The following is an 11,077-nucleotide window of genomic DNA, read 5'->3' as shown; positions in this document are numbered from 1 at the left end:
GTTGCTGCGCACAGGCTTTCTCTGGTTGTGGCAAGCAGGGGCTGCTCTTCGTTGCAGAGCACGGACTGTAGGCGCGCCAGCTTCAGTAGTTGTGGCACGCAGCCTCGGTAGTTGTGGCTCGTGGGCTCTAGAGCGCAGGCTCAGTAGTCATGGCACACGGGCTTAGTTGCTCGGTGGCACGTGGGATGTTCCCGGGCCAGGGCTTGAACCCATGTCCCCTGCATTGGCAGGCGGATTCTTAACCACTGCGCCACCAGGGAAGTCCTGTGCCCGCATTTCATGAAGGTGTATTTACAGAGTTGTGCATTGCAGCAATAAAATATCAGGGAAAAAATGCCCAGAAGTAGTGAAGTGATGAAATGCATTGTGGTGCACCCATATTGTGGTTTAAAGGGGTCTGTGCCTGCCGGAGAGAAGTTTGTGACGTATTAGGTGAAAAAAAGCAATTCACAGAACAGTGATCGCGTGTAAATCTGAGTGGGGTTGTAAAAGTCTGGAAGATGCAGGATGGCTAACATCAGTGGGGACCCGGGGGTAGTGAGGGGTCAGATTTGCATCAGAGGGACTTTGGCTTTTATTCTACATGCTTCTGTATTATTTAATGTTCCACACCAAGGCAGCATTGTTTTTGTGATGATAAAAAGAAAAAGACCAGTTAAGAAAAGGGAAAGACTAGCTTTATAACAGTGGAGGAAGGGTTCCCTTCCTGCTACTTATGAACACCTGCTGTTTAGGCTGCCACTTGAAAACACCCTAAACATTTTTTGTAAGGTTTTTTGTTTCTTAGGGGTTTTTTGGAGTATAGTTGATTTACAATATTGTGTTACTTTCAGGTGTACAGCAGAGTGAGTCAGTTATATGTATATTTTTTCCAGATTATTTTCTATTATAGATTATTACTATACTATAAGATACAAGACACTGACTATAGTTCCCTGTGCTGTACAGTAAATCCTTTTGCTTATCTGTTTTATGTAGTTTGTATCAACCCCATTTTTCTGAGTTTTAATTGTTCTGCTCCAGGTATCTGTGACGACAAAATAGATATCCATAAGAAGATATATTACTGAAGCTCTAGTATTTGTAACTAGATGTAAAGCAAAGCAAAATGACAGCCCAGCTGATGATGATTGTTGAAAGGGGGGCCTTCAGTGCCTGGTACATCAGTGCGTTTGTAAATGGACCTAACTATCCATCTCATGGGGGCTGCTTGTGGCTTGGTTTCGGCCATTTGCAGTGTCCTGTGTATCTACATGTTTTAAAGAAATGTCATAATTTTTTTTTTTTTTTTTGGATATACCTTACATATAGGAGAAATATTTTTTTTTATTTTATTATTTACGTTTTGGCCGCGCTGTGCAGCATATGGGATCTTAGTTCCCCTACTGGGGATAGAACCCATGCCCCCTGTGGTGGAAGCGCAGAGTCTTAACCACTGGACTGCTAGGGAAGTCCCTAGGAGAAATATTTTAAATCTTGAGACAACCATTTGCCACCTCACTTTTTTTTCTTAACAGTATCTGTTTTCTTCTCTGTAGCTTTTTTTTTTCTTTTTTCTTTTTTTGGTCTTCTGGGTCTTAGTTGCGGCTCATGGGCTCCTTAGTTGCAGCTTGCCAGCTCCTTAGTTGCGGCAGACAGGCTCCTTAGTTGTGGCATGTGAACTTTTAGTTGCAGCATGCATGTGGGATATAGTTCCCTGACCAGGGATCGAACCCTGGCCCCCTGCATTGGGAGCGCAGAGTCTTAACCACTGTGCCACCAGGGAAGTCCCTGCCACCTCACATTTTGATAAACTTTATAGTTTTCCTTTAAAATAAGTAGTAATATACATATTATTAACATAATATCAATAATTATTATACAGTTACATATAAATGTAAGGTATATTTATTTATTTATATAAATGTAAGGTATATTTATTTATTTATATAAATGTAAGGTATATTTATTTATTTAAATATATATAATATTATATGCTAATTGTAAACACCCATGTCCTCGACATCTGGTCATATTTGTTTCAGATTTAAGATGTAAAAGTTACAGTTGAAGTTCTCTCTCTCTTTTTTTAACTCCCCAGTTCCATTTCCTGTACTTTTCTCTCCTTCCGTCACCAGTGGCAACTTCTACCATAAAGTTGGCCTATAAATTCCCTGCTTCTGAATTTTTATCGAAATAGATGTACTGCTGCTGCTTTTTCTCCAGTTGTCTTGCTTTTGTTAGACCTTAAGGATCTAATTGAATGTTAGAGGTCAACATTTCTTAGATTTTGACTTTGGTTATGATAACAAAAAGCATGTATCTGTCAGTTGTTGAAGTCATCTGAAATATCAGAGATAGTTCTTGAAGTAGTATTAGCCACAGTGATCATTAATTTTTTTCTGCCATCAAGCCCTGGTTATGTTCAGGTACGTAGTAGTGATATCAATCTGAAAATGAGAGAATGCAAAAAGTCTTTATTTTAAGCATTCTCAGTTTACTTAATGTCCATTAAAGCACAGTAGAATTCAGCAGGAAAAGGAGAAATTGATTGGAATTATCCACTTAGGACTTTCTGTGTGCCTTTTAAAGTACTGTTCAGGGTAAAATGTGTTCCTAAGTAAAATAATATAATTGTATGAATTGTTGCTTTAGAAATCCATTGAAATCCATTGGAAGTTTACCTTTGGGGGAATTCCCTAGTGGTCTAGTGGTTAGGACTCTGCACTCTCACTGCTGAGGGCCCAGGGAAGGGCCCAGGTTCAATCCCTGGTTGGGAAACTAAAATCCCACAAGCTGTGTGTGGCATGGCCAAAAAGAAAAATTTACCTTTGGGGTTGCTGGCTGTGCAGGCCTGGTGGTGGCCGGCAGAGGGCAGGCTGGGTTTAGGGAGAACAGGTGCTCTCACCTTTCAGACTTGGCTCCTGAGGTTGCATCTCCTTGTTTCATTTGACCTACAGAGAAAAAAATAACACTCAGGGTAACGTGGATTTGGCTTTTTTTTTTAAGGTTTGTGAATTTTTTTTAATTGCGATAAACTATACATAGCTTAATATTGATCATTTTAATTATTCCTATGTGTACAACTCAGTGGCATTAATTACATTCACAATATTGTGTGACCACTACCTCTACCCAAAACTTCTTCATCATCTTCAACGAAAACTCCATACCTGTTACATAACAACTCCCTCTTCTCTCCTCCCTGCAGCCCCTGGTAATCTCTATTCTGGTTTCTGTCTCTGTGTATTTTCCTATTCCAGGAACTGCATATAAAACTGGAATTATACAATATTTGTCCATCTGTATCTTGTTTATTTCACTACAAATAATGTTTTGAAGATCTACCCAAGTTGTAGCATGTATCAGAATTTTTTAAAGATTTTATTGTTCTGGAGCTATTTTAGGTTCACAGCGAAATTAAGAGGAAGGTACAACAATTGCCCATATACCACCCTCCCCCTTCAACCTCCCCCATGGTCAGCACCCCCTGCCGTAACAGCATGTTACACGTGTTGCAGTCAAAGAGCCAAGGTTGGCACATCATCATCACCCATAGTCCACAGCTGACCTCGGGGTTCACTCTTGACGTTGTGCATTCTGTGGGTTTGCACAAATGTGTGGTGACACGTCTCCATCAGTATAGTCTCATAGAGTCCCTTCCCTCAAACTTCTCTTTGCTCAGCCTGTTCACCCCTCCCTTCCTCCGCCGGCCCCCCACCCCACGCCAGCAACCACTGATTGTTTTTTTTACTGTCTCCATAGTTCTGCCTTTCCCAGAATGTCATAGAGTTTGAGTCGTACCGTAGGCAGCCTTTTCAGATTGGCTTCTTTCACTTTTTAATAAGCATTTAAAGTTCTTCCCTGTCTTTCATGGCTTGGTGGCTCGTTTCTTTGTACGCTGAATAATATTCAGTTGTCTGGATGGACCACAGTTTATTAACCCGTTCACCTACAGAAGGACATCTTGGTTGTTCAGGTTTTGGCAGTTACGAATAAAGCTGCTACAAACATTTGTGTGCAGGTTTGTGTGTGGATGTACGTTTTCCACTCCTTTGGGTAAATACCAAGGAACAAAGTTGCTGGGTGGACCGTATGGTAAGAGGACGTTTATTTTTGTTAGAAGCCGTCAAGCTGTCTCCTGAAGTGGCTGCAGTGCTCTGCTCTGCGTTCCCACCAGCGATGTAAGGGAGTTCCTGCCGCTCCGCACCCTCTCTAGCGCTTGGTGTTGTCAGTGGTTTTGGATTTTGACCATTCTAATAGGTGTGTTTTTTTTAATTGCGATAAACTATACATAGCTTAATATTGATCATTTTAATTATTCCTATGTGTACAACTCAGTGGCATTAATTACATTCACAATATTGTGTGACCACTACCTCTACCCAAAACTTCTTCATCATCTTCAACGAAAACTCCATACCTGTTACATAACAACTCCCTCTTCTCTCCTCCCTGCAGCCCCTGGTAATCTCTATTCTGGTTTCTGTCTCTGTGTATTTTCCTATTCCAGGAACTGCATATAAAACTGGAATTATACAATATTTGTCCATCTGTATCTTGTTTATTTCACTACAAATAATGTTTTGAAGATCTACCCAAGTTGTAGCATGTATCAGAATTTTTTAAAGATTTTATTGTTCTGGAGCTATTTTAGGTTCACAGCGAAATTAAGAGGAAGGTACAACAATTGCCCATATACCACCCTCCCCCTTCAACCTCCCCCATGGTCAGCACCCCCTGCCGTAACAGCATGTTACACGTGTTGCAGTCAAAGAGCCAAGGTTGGCACATCATCATCACCCATAGTCCACAGCTGACCTCGGGGTTCACTCTTGACGTTGTGCATTCTGTGGGTTTGCACAAATGTGTGGTGACACGTCTCCATCAGTATAGTCTCATAGAGTCCCTTCCCTCAAACTTCTCTTTGCTCAGCCTGTTCACCCCTCCCTTCCTCCGCCGGCCCCCCACCCCACGCCAGCAACCACTGATTGTTTTTTTTACTGTCTCCATAGTTCTGCCTTTCCCAGAATGTCATAGAGTTTGAGTCGTACCGTAGGCAGCCTTTTCAGATTGGCTTCTTTCACTTTTTAATAAGCATTTAAAGTTCTTCCCTGTCTTTCATGGCTTGGTGGCTCGTTTCTTTGTACGCTGAATAATATTCAGTTGTCTGGATGGACCACAGTTTATTAACCCGTTCACCTACAGAAGGACATCTTGGTTGTTCAGGTTTTGGCAGTTACGAATAAAGCTGCTACAAACATTTGTGTGCAGGTTTGTGTGTGGATGTACGTTTTCCACTCCTTTGGGTAAATACCAAGGAACAAAGTTGCTGGGTGGACCGTATGGTAAGAGGACGTTTATTTTTGTTAGAAGCCGTCAAGCTGTCTCCTGAAGTGGCTGCAGTGCTCTGCTCTGCGTTCCCACCAGCGATGTAAGGGAGTTCCTGCCGCTCCGCACCCTCTCTAGCGCTTGGTGTTGTCAGTGGTTTTGGATTTTGACCATTCTAATAGGTGTGTAGCGGTATTGTGTGTTGCTTTACATTTTCCTGATGACATATGCTGTGGAGCATCTTTTCATATGCTTGTTTGCCATGTGTATATCTTATTTGGTGAGGTGTCTGTTAAGGTCTTTTGCCCATTTTGTAATTGGGTTGTTTTCTTATTGTTGAGTTTTAAGAGTTCTTTTGTATATTTGGATACCAGTTCTTTATCAGATGTGTCTTTTGCAAATGTTTTCTCCCAGTCTGTAGCTTGTCTTCTCATTCTCTTGAATGTATCAGAATTTCATTCCATTTTATGGCAGAATTAGATATGGATTTTTTGAAATAGAAATAATACGTTTCTAACCTCATTTTTCATTTTGCTTTTGGTCATTGAATGTACTTTTAAATTTTTTACCCTTAAACAATAAATGTATTCCTGAAAAGGTATTTGGAAATTGGATTATTTATATGCATGGAGTGAAATTACTGGTCAAAAATAGCTTGTTATAAGTTTTTTCTATAGTAAAAAATCACAAAGTTGGGGTGGATAATTGCTTAAAGTTTGGTAAACTCTGACTTGTTTTATCATTCACCTGGTAAAGTTCTCACTTACTTGATAATCTTGCCTATTTTAGGGTTTCTCTAACTTAGATATCTGTGAGTTCTTTCATGTGTGTTTAAATATACTTAACTTTGTACTTAGTTATAAGGAAGAATCTCAAGGCTGTGTGTGTTACTAACAGATGCTTACAAAAGTTGGCATTTAAGGAGAAACATTAGCAGCCTTGTTTTTCTAATGTGATGGACTAGGTTCAAATTTAGACACAGGTTATTCTTCTTTTGGTACCAGTTCCTCAAGGTAATGACCTTTTTACTGTAGATGACAAAAATACTAGTCACTGTCTTCTTGCTAGTTTGACTGAGTCTGAAATCCAGTGAGGGGCTGTGTGTTGTTACCCGTCTAGATATGCAGCAGGGGAGAGGGGCTGAAAGAAGAAACTGCTGAGAATGGTTAGTGACCTGAGGCAATAAATGAACTTTGACCTCCTCATTCTTGCTTCTTGTGCATCCATCCATGGTGTGGAAGGTACCCTGAGCAAAGCACTACTCTTCAACAGACACGGTCCTAGGATGGAAGCAGTTAACTAGTTAATTGCCATTGTGATGAGGGCTCCAGAAGGAGTCAAAGGGGTTCCCTGGGCAGTGGCCCTTTGAGCTCTAAAGTGAAGGATGGGTGGGCATGGACTGGGTTGAGGGATGGGAGACGTGGTCCAGGCAAAGTAGAACGTGGAAGAGAGCTTGAAACAGGAAGAATTATGACCAGTTCAGGAAACTGAAAGAGGCCTGGGTGATCAGACCATAGAAAGGAAAGGGGAGAAGAGAATAAGGATTCTGATCTTTCTCCTAAGGGCAGTGGGGATTCACGTGATGTGTCTTAGTGGGAAAATAGCGATCACATTTGTGCTTAAAAATAAAAATTGCTCCAGATGCAGTGTGCAGAGGTGGGCTGGAATCATTTTAGGGCAAGATGCTGCTTTTTAATTTTCAAAAGAGCCTAGCAAGTACGTTGATGATTGTGTTACAGAGACAGTGCCCTGTCCTTCATAGTTAGAGAGGGCTTTGGCGTGCTTTGGGTCAGGCTTCTGCCGTGGACCACACAGTTCTAATTCGCCGAAAGAATTACTAGTATGAAATTAAGCATAAAATCTCCTGGCTGTAATTCAAGTGTGGGAGAAAGGTTAAAATGGACAGTCAGATAGCCTTTTGGGTTAAAACTTTCTAATTTTTAACATGTGGTGGGGGAATAGAATGGAATATTCTGTATGAATTGGATTTTCCTTGAAAAGAGTGATTAATTTTCCAGTGGGCTTTAATTTTAATAACAGGTTAAATGTGGTTTCCTAAGTTTTGAAGTCTGCTGAACTTCATTAGGTAAGACATCTAGTTAGGGAATGATGTAAACACGAATTTTCCTGATAAACAACAATAAAAGATTCACCATATCCTTCTGCTGCCTTTGTCTCCTTATGCACATGCTTTGCAAGAAGTAACCCAAAAAAAGAACAAAACCAAAAGCAAGGGATCTTTAGATTTAAATGGAAGGGGGATTAAAAATAGTGTTTTGTTGAAAAATTCATAGCAGGGTTTTGTTTAGAAAACCTTGAAATAATGTAGTCTACTTTTAGAATATAACCGAGAAAGGTTACAAGTCATGAAGACCCTTTTAATGACTTGATCCAATCATTTTATGGCGTACTTTCAAAAAACAGCTTTACTGAGATATAATTCACATAGCGTGAGACTCGTCCTTTCAAAGTGCGCGGTTCAGTGCTTTTAGTATGTTCGCAGCGTTGTGCAGCCATCGCCACGAGCTAATTTTAGAACATTTTCATCACGCCCAAAAGCAACTCACGAGCAGTCCCTTCTCAATCTTTTCTCCCCCACCTCCTGGCAACCACTAACCTACTTTCTGTTTCTATGGATTTGCCTGTTCTGCACATTTCATTTAAATGAAGTCATATAATATGTGGCTGCATGCCACTCTGACAGGTGCAAGGGAGCATGAGATAAATGGCCACACCCTCAGTTCATGTTTTACACGTTCATGCACGGGGAAAGTTGACTGGTTTGGTGATGGTGGCAGAGGAGCTGGATGGGTTGAAATAGGTGCACTTGCCAAGTTGTGGGAGCAGACAGTCCTTAGAGGGGGCTCAGGAGAGAGTGGAAGGCAGTGAGTGCAGTGAGCCAGCCGGCTCTGCTCTAGGAGGACCAAAGTGCGGCAGAGGCCAGAAGAGGGGTGGGGCCCCTTTTTTCCTTAAGATGAGAGATTGCAGCGCCCCTGTTTGAAAATGGGAGCAGTCTGTTAGAGGGGAGAAGAGAGATGATTGACAGAGGAGCGTAGTCCTCGAGGAGGCCAAGTAGCATAGGGCCTCCTACTTTGGTTGGTCCCAGCTAGAAGCAGCGGCTCCTCCCGCTGCCACAGGGAAGGGGGGGTCAGTCCCCGCAGGTGCTGTATTTGTTCGTGGGTGTGTGTGGACGATCTCTTCTGGGCATTTCTGTTTTTCAGAGAAATAACACAGAATTATTAACAGAAAGTGAGGTGTGGGTGGCTGAGGTGCTGGAAGTGTGGGAGGAAGAGGTGTGAAGGGGGTGTTGTGAAGTAGGAGGGATCAGTGGTCTGGGAGCATCAGACGAAAATCTGTGAGCGGGCGTTGGGGAGCAAACAGCCACCACCGGAGAGGGCTTTGGGGGAGCTCAGGGATCGACATGTCTCAGAGCAAGAAGATGGAGGGAGCGTTCCAAGGAGAGGGTGAGGCTGTAGTCAGAGAGAGGTTTGGGGAGGGTGGACTCTCGAGTCAGGCTGGGGAAGCACAGGGCCAAATGCAGAGAAGATGGATAGAAGTAAACAGGACACGGGGGAGATGGCCAAGTGTGCAGCACAGCGGAGTTCACAAATGCAAACATCCTTGGAAATGACCCAGATCAAGAAAGCACCTAACCCCACCCGCAGCCCTGTTCCACCCCAGCTGCTGACATTATGGATTCCATCCCCGTTTCTGAACTTAATATAAATAGGATCGTGGTGTAAGTACTCCTTAGTATTTTCTTCATGAAACTAATCCGTATTGTTGTGTGCAGCGGTTGTTTGTTCGTTCCACTGCTGTGTGGTCCTCCACCATGTGAACATTCCACAATTTATGCATCCTTTCTACTGTTGATGGACATTTGAGTCGTTTCTCTTGCAAACATGCTGCTGTGAACATTCTTGTAAGTGCTTTAATGGTACACGTATGTGTTTCTGGTGGCTGTGCATCTAGAGTGAGATTGTGGGGTCCTGGGATGTGTGGACGTTTAGCTTTTGTGGACATCGCCAGTTTTCACTCCCACAAGTGGGGTGTGAGAGTTCCTGTTGTTCCCTATCCTTGCAAACACTTGGAACGGTCTTTAATTTCAGCCATTTCCCTGGGCATGTAGTGGTGTCTCAGTGTGGTTTTTACTTGCCTTCTTTCCCTGGCGGCTGAAGAGGTTGAACGCCATTTCCTATTTTATTGGCCTAGGATTAGTTTTGATGATACCTTAGTGGGGAGTAGATGACTGATTTTAATAGTGACCACTTCCTGGGACTGACCCTAATGCAGTTCCTAGTGGTGAGGAAGGGAGGCAGTGGTCTCATGAGGGACATGCAGACATTAATCCTGCTGATGGCTGTGTAGGTCAGCAGAGCGCTGTTCCTTATCGGGAACACACTGTGATCACAGGCTGGGAGGTGGTGTTTAAGTAGCCCTGCACATCTTGAACTAGAGGAGAAGGGGAGGGAGAAAATGAAACAAACTGCTGGAAACTGCATCTCCCGTCTGATTGTTGTTGTGGGTTCATTTTGATTGTGAAAGTTGAGTATTGATAGGGTTTTAAGCAGGGTGGTAATGTGACTTATTCCTTTAAACACATCCCTCCATCTGCCTTATGGAGATTGGACTCGAAGGGGCAAGGTGGGGGGGGGGGCGCTTAGGAGGCTGTCACAGTAATTCAGCCAGAGATTATGGTCACTTTGGACCTAAGACAGTGGCAGTGAGACTGATGAAAGTAGAGGAAATGAAATACTCACATCTATATGTTTTTGTTTTGAAAAGCTTAAAAACTTGGAAAAGTACAAGAATAATATAACAAACACCTGTATACTCCGCCCCAGAATCTGCCACCACAGCTGCCTGTCTTCCTTCATTTCTGTGGCTTTGTATGTGTAAGTGATCTGTCTGTGGTTCTGCGCTCCGGGATCCAGTAGCATGGTTCTAGATCTCCTCGGTGCTGCCCCGTCTGAGCTAGTCCATAACCCTGTGCGTCCTGGTCGTCACCAGCTGTACCACCTCTGAAATCTTAGTTTAAGGTGCTTCTCCCTGGGGTTTCTGCCTCCCTCCCATGCTTCCAGCTCAGCTGGGCTCCTGCCCCCACTGCACCTTCCTCAGTACTGTCCGTCCCTGTCCCTCACCCTTCTCCCTGCTCTGCTCCCTCCCCTCAGCTGGGTTCCAGGGTCTAATGCTGTGTTACTTCTGGCTCGCTCTTAACCTCTTGCCTCTCTCAGCCCCTGGGTTCATACTCCTGGCAAAACCCCAAACCTAGTTGAACCGAGCATCTGCCTACTCTCAGCCTACACCCGAGTCACCGGGCAGTGTGGAAACACGCGGCTGCGGGAGCTGTGCTGGTTATTATTCATTCACAGAAGTGTCCATCCCAGGAGGGCAGGGACTTGGCCTTGTTCGTTGTGTCCCCAGTGCCTGTGCAGCACCGGCTTATAGTAGTCATTCAGGACGTTTGCTGGATTTAGAAAACCGCCCTCAAATCTCACATGGGCACTGATGCTGTGAGACAGACCTGCGTTTCCCTAGTGCAGTCACTCCTGACTTTCTGAGAAGACCTCCTTCATATGTTCTCCCAGGTTGCCTGTACCTCTCCCTCTGACTCTTAGCAGGTGCATCTCCTCTCATACCTCATAGAAAAAAGAGATAGTCGGACGCGCTCTCATTGTCCCAAGCTCAGGTTCACAGCCTGCCACGTGTGTGCCGTGTGCACCGTGACCTCCTCCCCAGATGCAGGTGTCCCTGCTCCTTCTGGCAG

The 11,077-nt window shown here is 43.6% G+C and overlaps 1 protein-coding gene across 3 annotated transcripts in view; it reads left to right on the top strand.

Moving 5' to 3' along the window:
- PPP2R2D (protein phosphatase 2 regulatory subunit Bdelta) overlaps positions 1–11,077 on the top strand; it is a 48,934-nt gene that overhangs the window by 12,077 nt on the left and 25,780 nt on the right. The window lies entirely within an intron of this gene.

Source organism: Neophocaena asiaeorientalis, unplaced genomic scaffold, assembly GCF_003031525.2.
Source record: "Neophocaena asiaeorientalis asiaeorientalis breed wild unplaced genomic scaffold, Neophocaena_asiaeorientalis_V1.1 scaffold356, whole genome shotgun sequence".
In the NCBI taxonomy this organism is placed as follows: domain Eukaryota; kingdom Metazoa; phylum Chordata; class Mammalia; order Artiodactyla; family Phocoenidae; genus Neophocaena; species Neophocaena asiaeorientalis.
This window is presented reverse-complemented; position numbering and strand designations above follow the sequence as displayed.